The 14,720-nt window shown below is 40.0% G+C and overlaps 1 long non-coding RNA gene across 1 annotated transcript; it reads left to right on the plus strand.

The window, feature by feature from the left end:
* Positions 1 to 9,775: 9,775 nt before the first annotated feature.
* Positions 9,776 to 14,449, plus strand: LOC110743984. The gene is made up of 2 exons (XR_002523909.1): positions 9,776 to 10,196; positions 14,172 to 14,449. It is a non-coding gene; the product is annotated as an uncharacterized LOC110743984 (long non-coding RNA).
* Positions 14,450 to 14,720: the final 271 nt, after the last annotated feature.

Genomic DNA, 14,720 nt, shown 5'->3' on the forward strand with positions numbered 1-14,720 from the left:
CCAACTGAGAGAATCACTGATCTAAATGAACTGATATTTTCCCAAGATACATTTAGTGAACAAAGGAAGATGCAGACGTATGTATAGTTTGCTACCTTTTTGTAATGTATTTATCCATATTTAGCTATACATTGATGAACTAAAATGTTTATATGAAGGATCTTCAAAAAGTTCTTGGAAAATGTGTATTATGAAAAAAACTGTGCATAGATTTAAAACAATTTTGTACCAAAATTAACTTGCACTAACTCTTTATAACATGTCTGAACAGAATCTAGTTTGAGGCAGTAGGAAGGATACAACATTAGTTTGAATAGAACCCCTTTTAGAGCAACATGAATTCTGCTAAAATAGAAGCAAGAACAGACATGAAATTTAGGGTGAAGTTTGGGTAGAAGAATGGTGAAACCACTGATGTTTTATGAAAAGTTTATGGGAACAATGTTCCAAAAAAATTTGTAGTTTACAAATGGATAACTCATTTTAAGAAAAGACAAGATGATGTGCTAGATATAACAATGGCAGACCATCCACATCAATTTTTGAGAGAAAAATTAACCATCTTGTCCATGCTCTAATTGAAGAGGACCAATGAGTAACAGCAGAAATGATAGCCAACACCATACACATCTCAACTGGTTCCACTTACACAATTCTGAGAAATTACAGTTGAACAAATTTTCCCCTTCGTGAGTGCTAAAACCATTGAGCCAGATCAACTGCAGACAAGAGCAGAGGTTCCGTGGAAATTTTAAACAAGTGGGATCAATATCCTGAAGCATTTCTTTGAAAAATTGTAGCAAGAGATGGAACATGGTTTCACCACTACAATCCTGAAGAGAAAGCATAATCAAAGCAATGGCTACCAAGAGGTGTAAGTGGTCCAGTCAAAGCAAAAAGGGACTGATTAAGAGCAAAGGTCATGGGAACAGCTTTTTGGGGATGCACAAGGCATTTTGCTGATCAACTTTCTGGAGGGCCAAAGAATGATAACATCTGCTTATTATGAGACTGTTTTGAGAAAGTTAGCCAAAGCTTTAGCAGAAAAATGCCTAGGAAAGCTTCACCAGAGAGTCCTTCTTCATCATGACAATGCTCCTGTTAGTTCCCCTCATCATACAAGGGCAATTTTGTGAGGGTTTCCATGGAAAATCGTTAAGCATCCACCTTACAGTCCTGATTTGGCTCCTTCTGACTTCTTTTTGTTTCCTAATCTAAAAAAAAAAAAAAAAAAAAAAAAAAAAAACACTATAAAAGGCATATAAAACTTTATATATATAGAAAGTTTTGTGTGTATATATATATATGAAACTACATGACATGGTTATTCCCAGGACTCTCAGTTCTCTAAAGATGAACTAAATGGTTGGAATCATCACTTACAAAAGTATCTAGACCTTGATAGAGCTTATTCTGTGAAATAAAGTTTACATTTTTATTTTTATCTTTTAATTTCATTTTTTTTCATAAACTTTTTGAGATCTCTTCATGTATACATGCAATGGTCCTGGAAGGATATACAAGAAACTAGTAAGAATTGCTGATTCTTTGAAGAACTGGAGGATAGAAGCTGAAGTGAGCAGAAATCTTATCCTATGTTCTTCCCTACATTTTTTTATCAAGTATATGCATTACTTTAGGAAAAAAGCCTAGAAACTGGTTTAACTTTGTTTAACCCAACAGCTCTTACATTATACAATCCCATAATTTTTTTTTCTGAATAACACCCAGAATGTACTTCGGGAAACATTTCCTCGGTTCACTTTCATTGTATCATCATTGAAGATTCAATAGTTTTCTTGCTTTAGTCTAGGAATGTACTAGTTTTAGGAGACTTTGCTCTGGAGATTACAGGTTAGCCCATCTTACAAACTTGACTGAAGCAGAACCACTGTAACTGAGTTCAATTTTGTCAAATAGCCAAAATTTTACTAGTCTTGCCTCCCTTCCAAAAAACTCTTCTGATACAAATAAAGTTGTTCTTTCCATACAGCCTTCACTTTAGTTGGCCTGCATTTCTTTTTTAACCTGACTTTTGGCTATTTTGTGTTTGTATTCCAATATTTTCTTGTATCCTTGCCAAGCAAACTCTGCTGTTTAAGATGGGTGATGGTACTTTCTTATTATAATAACCATTTACTGAGATATACTAGTATTCTGTTAGTACTAGAACTATGTTATCTGTGTCTGGTACTGTTAAAGGCACACTTTGCATACATTAACTCTATTACTTATAATGGCCTTGCAAAGGAGATGAGATTATCCCGGTTTTACTGATGAGAAAGCTGAGTTTCCAAAAGTGACTTGCCCAAGATTACTCAGCTTTGAAGGGAAGGATTTGGATTCAAACCAACATCTGTCACACTCCAAAAAGCCTGTGCTTTTTCTGCTAAGTTCTGATTCCGTACTCTATTCTGCTGTCTTAGTTCTTCTGTTTCCTCAACAATTATTTTTCTGCTAATTTAAAATGCATCCCAAGTAATAATTTTTCAATTCTTCAAGGACTGTGCTAAAAGCAGTCACAGGATAATAAAAATGCTATTACTGTGTCCCATAACAAAGCTGTGTTGTCAAGATTCAAGTTTTATCCCTATCATCTGCTATATTTTGAAACAAATTTGCAAAAGAACCCTGCCTGGTCTGAGCCTATTTTTATTGTAATTGCAGCTGAAGAGACACAACTGCCCAAACTGATTAAATTAAAATGCAGTTTAGACTTGAGAAAGTTGCATGGGGAAAGGAAGAAAATATACAATTTATCATATATGGGTTCTAAATATTCCAGCTGTGTAAGATACATTTGGGTGTCTGCAGTTATTTGCAAACTGAATTGTCTTTGTTCTTCAGGATAAGGAGGATTTATTCATCGCCACATTAACTAATCTCAACCAAATATTCGTTGTCCACCCCCAAATTTGTGTAACTTTTCAAAAGGCTGAGATACAAATGCCTTTTGTCTAGCAACTGAAGACTTCAACTGAACCTAATGTTAATAGTTTCCCCATCCAGTTACATATAACAAGATACACAGTCCATTTGGCTCTTGTTCCAGGCTGTGGGCATCATATGAGAAATTTTCAGAAATCAGTTTGGCGAAATTTCTTGTTTTTGAGACCTCTGAGGCAACCAGTTAAAAATCAGTAATGGATAATTAGATTGTTTTCATTGTGTTTCTTTTAACTTTACTGTATCAGGCTTTTCGCTTAGCAGTTTTCAGCATCCTAGTCCTCTTTTCAGGCTGCATAAATTAGTGGTTTCCAAAGTATCTTTGGGGGAAGCTAGTCCCAAGGGGTATTCTGCAATGAATGAGTTTTATAATCCAATAAATTTGGGAAATGCTACATTGTACAGTTCAATGTAGTTGCAATGTGCGAAAGCATAATAAGGGCTCTGAGAGGTGCAGTAGTAAAGACGTATGTTTAATTTGTTTTAATCAAATTTTTCTAAATTTTTTTAAAATCAAAGATCACCCTCTGTTTTTTTGTTTCTTTTTGTTTTCTTTTAAATTAACAACTGTGAAATCTCACAGTAAGTTTCACTTTGGAAAACACTGACCTATTCCATTGCAAGGTCAAGGGGACATTTTGTTCCCATAGCCCTATCTGTAGTGAGACACTGGCTAGTTTTGACAGGCAAACTCACCGAAACTCCAGACTTCAAGTGAGACTACTGGCACCGTGGTTGATGGATGTGTAGGCACTCGTGAAATGTTCACTGAGTAAATAATTTTTTCATTTAAGTTTTTTTAATTAAAACAATTCTTGATTTTTATTGCACATATTTAAAGTATATGACATGATATTTTGATATACATATGCATAGTGAAATGATTACTACAGTCAAACAGACTAATATATCCATCTCCTTACATACTTATCTTGTTTTTGGTGGTGGTGGTGGTAAAAGCACCTGAAATCTACTCTAAATTTCCAGTATGCAATACAATATTATTAACTCCAGTCTTCATGCTGTACATTAGAGCTGTAGACCTGTTTGTCCCACAGAGCTACAACTTTGACAATTATCTCCGCATTTCCCACTTTCTCTTTGGAATAGTTTTAAATTTACGGAAAAGCTATAAAGTTAGTACACAGCTCTTATATTACCACCCTCTGCTCTTCCAGTTTCCCCTATATTAGCATCTCATATTAGTAATAATTAAATTACTAATTAGTAATAATTAGTAATGGTAGATTTGTCACAATTAATCAATATTGATACATTTTTATTAACCAAGGTCAATGTTTTATTCGGATCTCCTTAGTGTTTACCTAATACCTTTTTCCTGTCCCAGGATCCCATCCAAGATCCCACATTACATTTCATCATCATGTCTCCTTAGACTCCTCTTGGCTGTGATCGTTTCTCAGACTTGCTTTGTTTTTGGTGGTCTTGACAGTTTTGAGGAGTACTGATTAGAATGATTTCTTTTAATTGTTTCCTTTTGCCCCTTTTGTTATTTGATTTGTGGCAGTTAGTCACTGACAATAAACCACTGGGATATCCTTCTCAGATTGTGAGTAGACTTGCAAATGTGAAATGTAGAACCTCTGAATCGGGAGAGCCAAAAGCATAAGCCAATACTAAATGGACCAGAGTGTAGACAGCGTTACAAGTGCTTTACTCTTTTTGTTTGTTGGCTTGTTTTGTTTGTTTGTTTGTTTTTGGAGACAGGATCTCACTCTGTCGCCCAGGCTAGAGTGCAGTGGCGTGATCTCGGCTCACTGCAACCTCCACCTCCTGGGTTCAAGCAATTCTCATGCCTCAGCCTCCCAAGTAGCTGGCATTACAGGCACGTACCACCATGCCTAGCTAATTTTTTTTTTTTTTGTATTTTTAGTAGAGACAGAGTTTCACCATGTTGGCCAGACTGGTCTTGAGCTCCTGGCCTCAAGTGATCTGCTCACCTCAGGCTCCAAAATGCTGGGATTACAGGTGTGAGCCACTGTGCCTGGCTTTACTCTTCTTTTTGCTTGTACTGCTTTGCTTTTTGCTTCTATGATTTTTCTCTTTTATCTCGGGAAATGAGATTTTTCTTCCCCCCGTGAGTCCTGTTTGGATTCAGTCTCCCCTGTGTATCAAAGCCCAATGGGACTTGACTTTGGCAAACACTTGTGCTCTTGGCGTCTTCATCTCTGCTGTCTTAAAATGGAGAAATGCTTTGCTAGGCTTATTCTGGTCTTTTAGCAATCCCTATTTCTGAGCTTTGAAATCTTGCTATGAGGTCCTTAGGTACCAAGGTTTTGCGGTTCTTCTCTGGTATTAACATCACAAGGGCTTGTCTTTCTATTAATCAAATAAGACATGTTAATCAAGTGAAGATGCAGGCTTTTAAAAATCTTTAAATAATGTCCTTGTCTTTTTTCTACCAGAGCTGTCCTTGTTGATTTTTATAGTCTTTCAACATTACAATTGTAATGCTAAAAGAATTGCTGTTTCCTTCTTTTTTAAGGGATTCAATGACTTCTTTTAGATAATTCTAGCTCTGTAGCGTTGTTTGCCAGGACAGTCAAATCTTGCCAAGGTTTTGAGTTCATCCCTGTCAACTGGTTAGTTCCTAAGCTGAGTAAATATTAAACTTTTTCAACAATAGTTGCTTGATCAATCCTCTTCCCTAGCTGGCGTTATCGCCTCTTGCTGCCATCTTGTCAAAACTGTTAAAGCTTTCTTGAGGAGGAGATGATGTGCTTATGTCAGTTGCAGAAAAAGCAGGAGTATTTATAAATTTCTGTTAAATGTTTCCCTTTCTGGCTTTTGATGGATTCTCTTGTCTGGAACAAACTTCTTTATGACTTTGCTTAGCCTTAGCCTTTTCACTGCCTCCCTTGTTCTCTTCTTTGGCTCTTTTTTTTTTTTTTTTTTTTTTTTTTGAGACTGAATCTCCTCTGTTGCTCAGGCTGTAGTGCAGTGACACAATCTTGGCTCACTGCAACCTCTGCCTCCCAGGTTCAAGCTATTCTCCTGCCTCAGCCTCCTGAATAGCTGGGATTACAGCACTCGCCACCATGCCCAGCTAATGTATTTTTAGTAGAGACGGGGTTTCACCATGTTATCGAGACTGGTCTTGAACTCCTGACCTCAAGTGATCCTCCTGCCTCAGCCTCCCAAAGTGTTGGGATCACAGGTGTGAGCCACTGTGCCCAGCCTTCTTTGGCTCTTTCTTTCCCCCTCCTCGCCTGGTTCCACCTTCTCCTTACTTGCTCTTCCATGCTGGGATAAGGTGTGATTACATCAAATAAAATGAAAGTGTGGAGACCACTGTGCACCTGCAAACTTTCTAGGGAGTATTGGCAGTTTGTTAATTAAAAGAATTTCCAACCTGGGACTACATTTGGGAATAGAGTGAAGAAGGGGAAGGGCAGGGGTTTGGTTGAGTATTTCTTTTTTTTTTTTTTAAGATGGAGTCTCACTCTGTCACCCAGGCTGGAGTGCAGTGGCACTATCTCAGCTCACTGCAACCTCCTCCTCCCAGGTTCAAGCAATTCTGCTGCCTCAGATTCCTGAGTAGCTGGGATTACAGGCGCCTGCCACCACGCCCCACTAATTTTTTGTATTTTTAGTAGAGACGGGGTTTCACTGTGTTAGCCAGGATTGTCTCAATCTCCTGACCTCGTGATCTGCCCGTCTCAGCCTCCCAAAGTGCTGGGATTACAGGCATGAGCCACCACGCCTGGCCTGGTTGAGTATTTCTAAGTGATGAGGCTTCTGATTTGATTTGCTTATACCAGGAGCTGGCAAACTTATTCCGTGAAGGGCCAGATGGGAACTATTTTAGGCTGGCGGGCCATACGGTCTGTTGCAACTACTCAGCATGGCCATTGTAACAGGAAAGCAGCCATAGACACTATGTAAATAAATGAGCACAGTTGTGTTCCAGTAAAACTTTATTTATGGACACTGAAGTTTGAATTTCATACAGTTTTTTGTGTGTCATGAAATAATATTCTTCCTTTGATTTTTTTCAAAAATGTAAATGCCAGTCTTACTTCATGAATCACACAAAACCGGGGGAGGGATGAACGTGGCCTGTAGGTTCTAGTTTGTGGACCCCTGGCCTGTGCCAAGAGTTCAAGATCCTTCTTATACCAACCAATCAACCAACTACCAAACTAACAACAAACAACCCATGCAGCAGGGTTAAAGTGGTTAAAGGACTTCAGGGAGGGTGTCTTATGGAGGATTTTGTCCCTTGGGTAGATAAAGATTCCCTCTCCAGACAGAGGGAACCCTGGCATGAAGGGATAGAGCTGTGCCACATGCCCTGGGTCTGGTAAGGCTAGAGGGGGTCAGATGGGGCCACTGACAGAGGAACACAGCACCTCATGGGCCCCCTCCTATTAAAAACACTACCTTTGGCCAGGCACAGTGGCTCACGCCTGTAATCCCAACACTGTGGGAGGCCGAGGGGTGCAGATCATGAGGTCAGGAGTTCAAGATCAGTCTGGCCAACATGATGAAACCCTCTGTCTACTGAAAATACAAAAAAGAGCTGTGTATGGTAGCACACGCCTGTAGTCCCAGCTACTCAGGAGGTTGAGGCAGGAGGATCGCTTGAATCTGGGAGGCGGAGGTTGCAGTGAGTCAAGACCAAGCTATCGCACTCCAGCCTGAGTGATGGAGTGAGATTCTGTCTCTAAAATAAAAATAAATAAATTAAAACACTACCTTTTATAAAGCATTCACTGTGTGCCAGCTACTTTCCTTGAAATTTCTGATTTACTCTTCACTCTCCTATCCAGTAAGTGTTATTGTCCATCTATAAGGGATACAGAGCTATTGAATACCTTGCCAGAGTCACACAGCTGGTAAGTGGTAGAACTAGGATTTGAACCCTGGCCTAGCATACCCCTAGTTGCCTTCCTTTCCCTGCTCCATATTGCCATTTCTAGGACAGATCACAGAAAATCAAGGCAGTTACTGTCTCCATAATCTCATTCTGCCAGGACCACCCAAAAGTAAGCTTCACCATTCCAAATAGGAAACAGCTTTTGAAAGTTGCCCAGTACGTGTAAGGATCAGCAAGCCTTCTAAGCTGCTGACTTCTTTCATGTGTTACTTTAAGGCAGGAGGCAAAAGACATAGAATGGGAAAGAGCACTTGAGCTTGACTCCTGGTTCCTGTTCACCACCTGTGTGACCGTGACCTTGGGTGATGCACTTAACTCCATGAGCCTGTTTCCTCATCTGAAAAATTAAGAATAAGAGTAACTGCCCAGCTGTGTTGTGAGAAGTGAATGAAATGTGGGTGCAAGCCACCTGCATGGTGCTTGTCACAAAGGAGGTACTCAATCAATGCTGACATCCTTCAAGCAGCATTGTTTTCTCATTCACGCTATTAGCATCTGTCGAGTGGCTACTATGTGCCAGGCACTTTGAGATAAACAGATGAGTCAGACACAGTTCCTGCCTCCAAGGAGCCGACAGTCTAGCAGAGTAACAGGCATATATACAACTAAGCTTCACGAAGTGCCACAGGAATATGTGGGGGTCGCAGTGAAAGCACAGAGGAAGGACCGGCTATTTCTAAGTGGACGGATGACAGGCACAGAATAGGCTTCAGTGAGGAGGACACAGTGTTTATAATATCTAGGTACCTCAAGCTGATCCTGTGCAATTTCTGTGGCTGATCACTCACCACCATAAATCTTGCCTCATGGAAAAAAACAAAGAGCAAAACAAAAAAAACTTTTCCTAAAAGCACCTAAAAAATTCTATGAAAATTTTGGAAAGCAAAACAGGAAACCCAGTTATAGGCAAGGGCAAACACTCCTTGCTTCTCAAGTCTCTTGTGCTTGTTGCAGGCAATGTTTCCTGCCAGGATGTTGATCAAAGAGAGGAACAGCCTGATCGAGAGTCATTTGTTCCTCATGAGTTTCTTTTAAAAGAATCTGATTTCATTTTCTGCACATTCTCTGTGGCTTTAGGAAACACCTCCTATAAAAATAGAAATACTCAAAAGAGGTTCGGGAAGAAGTGATTCCTTCTGGGTCTAAACTGTCCATATGTGACATTGGCATACTGCCTTGAGTTTGCAGAGTAGATAACACATTACAGTGCAAGTGTGCTGGGGGCAGGCTGCCTGGGTTTGAGTTCTGGTTCCACCATTTACTGGTTATGTGACCTTGTGGTTTTTGGGAGAGATGAGATGACACATGTAAAGTGATTACCATGTATCATGATAATCCGGCCCAAGAAATGTTAACATTTTCTTGTCAGTTCTAGTTTGGAGAGACTGTCTTGGATCCCCCCATCCCAACCCACAGAATTCTGCAGTTGAGTGGAAAGGTCAGGAAGAAGGGGTCAGGCATGGTGCCACCTCAGGCTAAGTTCATAGAAGGAGGCTTTGTAATATAACTCAAAATCAAAAAGAAGAGGGAAACTTTTATAGGGTAGTAGGTATAGGTCACCCAAAGTTAGGTTAACAGGAAAGACATGTGACCTGGTGAGTGCTAATGGCAGACAGCTGATCAGAAAAATGACATCTTCAGCGCAAGCCACTAGAGGAAAGGAAATACCATGGAGATGGCCCAGTTAGAGAAGCAGTAATGTGGACTCCTGGGTGGATTCCCCCTCCCAGGGGAGAGCTACAGACATCCTCTGAGTCAAAGATGAGTAAAGCCCGGGCAGTGTGATGGGTGGGGAAACAAAGCAAATACAACCTTTCACAGATTTATTTATTTACTTATTTATTTATTTTATTTCATTTTTTGTAAGACACAGGGTCTTGCTCTGTCACCTGGGTTGGAGTGCCGTGGCATGATCATAGCTCACTGAAGACACAGCCTCCCAGTGATCCTCCCACCTCAGCCTCCTAAGTAGCTGCAAATACAAGCACTAGCTACCATGCCTGGCTAATGAGATGGATCTTAAAAAATGTAGAGAACATTGACAGGCAGAAGTGGGGACAGCCTCCTTTTAAAGGAGAAAGGCAGTCCCAGCCAAGCAGAGGGAGTAGTAGAGAGAAGGCTGGAGAGGCAGGGTGGATGCAGCTCATGGAGACCTTCTATACCAGGCCAAGGAAGTGTCACTTGGTTTGAGGGAAATGGGAAGGCATTGAAGATTCTCAAACATGGGTGGCAGGGTGTGGGTGACATGATTCAGCTGGGACTTTCAGAGATCATTTATCAGCTACACGTGGGACAAATTGTGAGGAAGAAAGAATGAGTAAGGAGAAGTTACAAAAACATTTTTAATAGGGTAGGTGAGAGATCATACTATATAATATAATTTTATTTTTTGTATTACTGAGGATGAGCTTATCTGCAAGTAATGGAAAACATCCCAAAGAGAAGCCTACACAAAATATGGCATTATTTCTATCTCATGTTAAGGACTGGTGTGGCAGCTTTGCCAGGTCCCCCACCCTACCACCCCACCACCATCCTTAGGACAACCTGCTTTCCCGTGGCCCAGGATGGCCATATCAGTAAGATGGAGGAGGGCAAAGAGCAGACACATGGTATCTTTAAAGGAAGGTTCCCAGAAACTTCCACGTGATACTTCTGCCCCCATCTCATTAGTCAGAAGGTAGCAACAGTTCAGGCGCGGTGGCTCACGCCTGTAATCCCAGCAGTTTGGGAGGCCAAGGCAGGCGGATCACTTGAGGTCAGGAGTTTGAGACCAGCTTAGCCAATATGGTGAAACCCTGTCTCTACTAAAAATACAAAAATTAGCTGGGCATGGTTGTACACACCTGTAATTCCAGCTACTCGGGAGGCTCAGACATGAGAATTGCTTGAACCCAGGAGGTGGAGGTTGCAGTGAGCCAAGATTGTGCCACTGCACTTCAGCCTGGGCAGCAGAGCGAGACTCTGTCTCAAAAAAAAAAAAAAAAGTTAGCAACAAGGCCACACCTAGTTAGCAAGGGAAGCTGGAAAATGAGATTTGCTGTCTGGATTTCCATATTCCCAGCTGATAAACAAGGGATTCTGTTATAAGGGAGAAAGGAAGAATGGATATAAGGGATTTACTGGCATTTTCTGCCATAATGTTATAAAAATCAAAGAGACAAAGATAAGAGATGATAACTTCATAATCACTGAAAATTATTCTTTGGATCTGAATAAAAATAAAATTTTAAGTGAAGGTTCCTTCCTATAATCTTGCCTTAAAGCTGATTACCCTTGAGACAAAATAATCCCTCACTCCCAGATAACACTGGATTTGACTTAAGTGGCCAAGGCTATCCAAGGCGGTGAGAGGGTCAGTTTGTCCAGGTCTTCATGACCCTGCCTTAGTAACCCTCTCTGAGTTGTTTTAATAGGAAAGTAAATTCCATTATCATCAAACATCGCTAAATTCAGGGAATTGTAAACCAACAATGTGTAAGCATTGTAAAAGGTCTGTCCTTAACAGAAGTCCAGCTTTGCAGTAATGGCCATACTCCATTTCCTTGGCTCTGAAGTCAAGCAGCCAGCTTCCTTGGTGCACATCTCATCATAGACAGCCTGGTGCATCTCTCTCCTCTACTTTCTTCCCTGCCCACCACTGCCTGCAGAATCTTCTTAAGGCACAATTGACAATATCTGACTGTGCTCCACACGTTCTCACGGCTCTCAAATGCTCACTACCTTAAAACAACTCCTTTGCCTGGCCTCCCAGATCCTCCAAAATCTTACCCACCCTCCCAGTTCAACCAGATGTTCCTCTGAGATATGGTGATTGCATTCTGGTATTTTGGGGAAAATGGGAAAAAAGGCATTTTTTACTCTTCCTCCTTCCCTCTGTGCCCTTTGCCTCTTGTTGCTGTCGCTGGTTGATTGGCGGTCCATTCACTTAAGTGACATATGGAGTTTTGTGCTTAAAATAGAGACGGATTTCCAACTGGAATGCTAAGAACCCCAGAGAAGAAACACACCTGTGTTTAAATGTATGAAATTATATGTATAATGATAAGTATATACTCACTACTAGCATGAGGAAATAAATCAATGTCCCAACCAGAAAAAATTAAATATTTTAAGTATAAACAAACCATTATTTCTTTCTTAACTTTATTAAAGATAAAGCTATCTTGATTCTGTCTTATGCCAATTGATTCTCACTTATTTTAATCCAGAAAGGCTTTGGAATTTGATTGTCGTTAACACTGCTCTTCCATTGCTGTTATGATTCATACGCCACTCATTCATTTATTCAACAAATACTTATTCAGGGTCACTTATGGTTGCTGAAGATATGTAAGAAAATATTCCAGTTTTCATGGCATTTACATTCTAGAGCAGTGGGTCTTATCCACAGACTATTTTGTCCCCTCTGGGGGCTAGGGGGAAATGTGGCAATTTCTGGAGACAGTTTTGATTTTCATGAGTTGGGGAGGGGGATTACTGTCATCTAGATGGTAGAGTCCCGTGATGCTGTCAGTGTAGCCTCACTTTTCCACACTCCATACTGGAGTACTGTATCCCCACCCTCACACCTCAGAACTTGATATGAGCTGCTACTGTCCTTCTTTACTGGGTTCACAGTTAAGATGATTGTCACATGATAGGCACCAGGACACCAAGTGTCTATTCCACCTGTTCTTCCAGACCATCCACTTCCCCAAGGGCCTCTCTGTTCCTTCTCCTGTCACTTGGTGGCTGGGGACACTGGCCTTATTTAGTGTCTGTTCTGCTCTATAACTCAGCACCAAGTGGCCAGACATCTCCATTATGGTGTAGCCTCTCCGTTGTCCTCTTATGTCTTCTTATGTGCACCCTCTGTCCACACAGGGCCCTGCTACCCAACTTGAATCTCTATCAGACCCATATCCTGTTGCTGGGCCCTACTCCTGCTCCCCTTTGTCCTGCTTTAGACAGAAATCCAGGAATGACCCTGATTCTGCCCATTAGTCTCACTACCTCTTTCCCATATGACTCGACAGCCTACCCCTGGGAGGAAGCAGACTTCCAAGCAAGGCCCTTCCTCTGGGGACCGCAGCTCAGGTTCTGGTTTCTCAGCTCCTCTTAGCTTCTTGCTCATTCCTGCCCCCCACCCTGGCCCTTACATTTAAAATGTGTTTTAGGTCTTCAAGCTTAATCTATAAACCTGGTTATTTTATTTGTAAATATAGTGATTTTTATATAAAAATGAGAACAATTGCTTTTCTTGTTTGATTAATGTACAATTAACTTACAAACTTAAAAACATTAAATTTCTTCAAACTGACCATCTTTATACATGCAAAAAGATTTCCTAAAATATTTTTAATTATCTTTACAAACTTAATAACTTCGACTTTCTCAAACACTTCAAATGCCTGATGGGGCAACATTTACAAACCAAGCAAGAAAAATCTTTCAATATCTCAATTAAGTCTTGTAATAATACTAGTTTATACATGTACTAAATTAGATTCTTCTGAATATTCAAACACTTTTAAAGAACATATTCAGTTATTTTGCAGCTTTCAAGTGAAAATTACAAACTGAGTATTAGTTTATCATTCCAAAATAAAATTGTAAGGCTAATACGTCAGTTTCTTAATCATTTTAAGCTTCTTAAATAACAAAAACAAGCTGATTGCAATGATTACAGAACTTACTCCTAAAGCTTAACAAAAAATATTGATACTATGAGTTTGATTGGCTTCAACATTCCTTTTCTACACCTTTTCTGCTGAAACAAAGTTATTTTTACCAGTCAAGGGGAGCAAGAAGGTATTTCATGCAGGCTAGAGTTATTTATATAAGTGAGATACTGATGATCGGTTAGATTGTAAAACTGGGAGTTTTTCCAGGATGGTTTTATCTGAGCAACAGATTAAACACACTGAACTTCCTTTTATAGTTGGCTTGGTTCTGCCTACTGTGTCACCAGGGAAGGAGTGTGCTATGTGTCCCCAGAGCATTTTTCAAATTTCACCCTTATCCTACTTTTATCATAACCTCTTTCACAATTTAACACATGATTTGGGTAGATAGAATTCTGCAGACTACCTTGGGGTGTAGTCCATCTTTTTGTTAATTGAATTTTTTCTCCCTCTTCAGGTTGTAAAATTCTTTTTCTTTTGCCTTCTTATCTGTTTCATTGTTGCAGAGACTGACTAAGTCTTCATCAAATCTATTTTTCTCTGCTTCTTGGGCACAGAGCTAGACTCCATTTCCCAGCTTCCCTGGCAGTGAGTGTGGCCACGTGACCAAATTTGGGCCAATGAAATATGAGTGGTCTGACCCCTATCCTTTTTTGCAGGCTTGAGACAGGGCAGCAGGGCAATCTTGGAAGCTCCCTATTGAAGATGGTGGAGCCACAATTTGAAAGGAGTCTGGGTTGGAGGAGAGCTACAGGCTGATCAGGAACACCTATCTTGGATTTGACCTGAGTGAAAAATAAACTGCAATCATGATGTTAAAACACATATATTTTTGGGAATTTTTTTGTTTATCTTGTGAAAATGCTCATTAACCTCTACTGTCATAATAAAAATCCTTAAAGTTGGTACTAAAAACAAATGCAATTTTGAAAATTCATATGATGTTAGTTACTACTGCATATCCTGAGTCAATGCTAGAAAACATCAAGTGAAGCAGAGGGTGCATTATGGCACAGAGTCACTCTTGGATGTTGCATACAAATCTGACCAAATTAACTCAATCTTTTTTAATAGGAACTAATGTCATGAGACTTGTGTTCCTTTTTAAATAAATTTTTTAAAAAGCAACCAAGAAAACAAAAATAGCAGCCCATTGACAATTAAATCACCTACAATATTCATGAGATTAAAATAAACCTGTTGCTCAG

Source organism: Papio anubis, chromosome 8, assembly GCF_008728515.1.
Source record: "Papio anubis isolate 15944 chromosome 8, Panubis1.0, whole genome shotgun sequence".
NCBI lineage: Eukaryota > Metazoa > Chordata > Mammalia > Primates > Cercopithecidae > Papio > Papio anubis.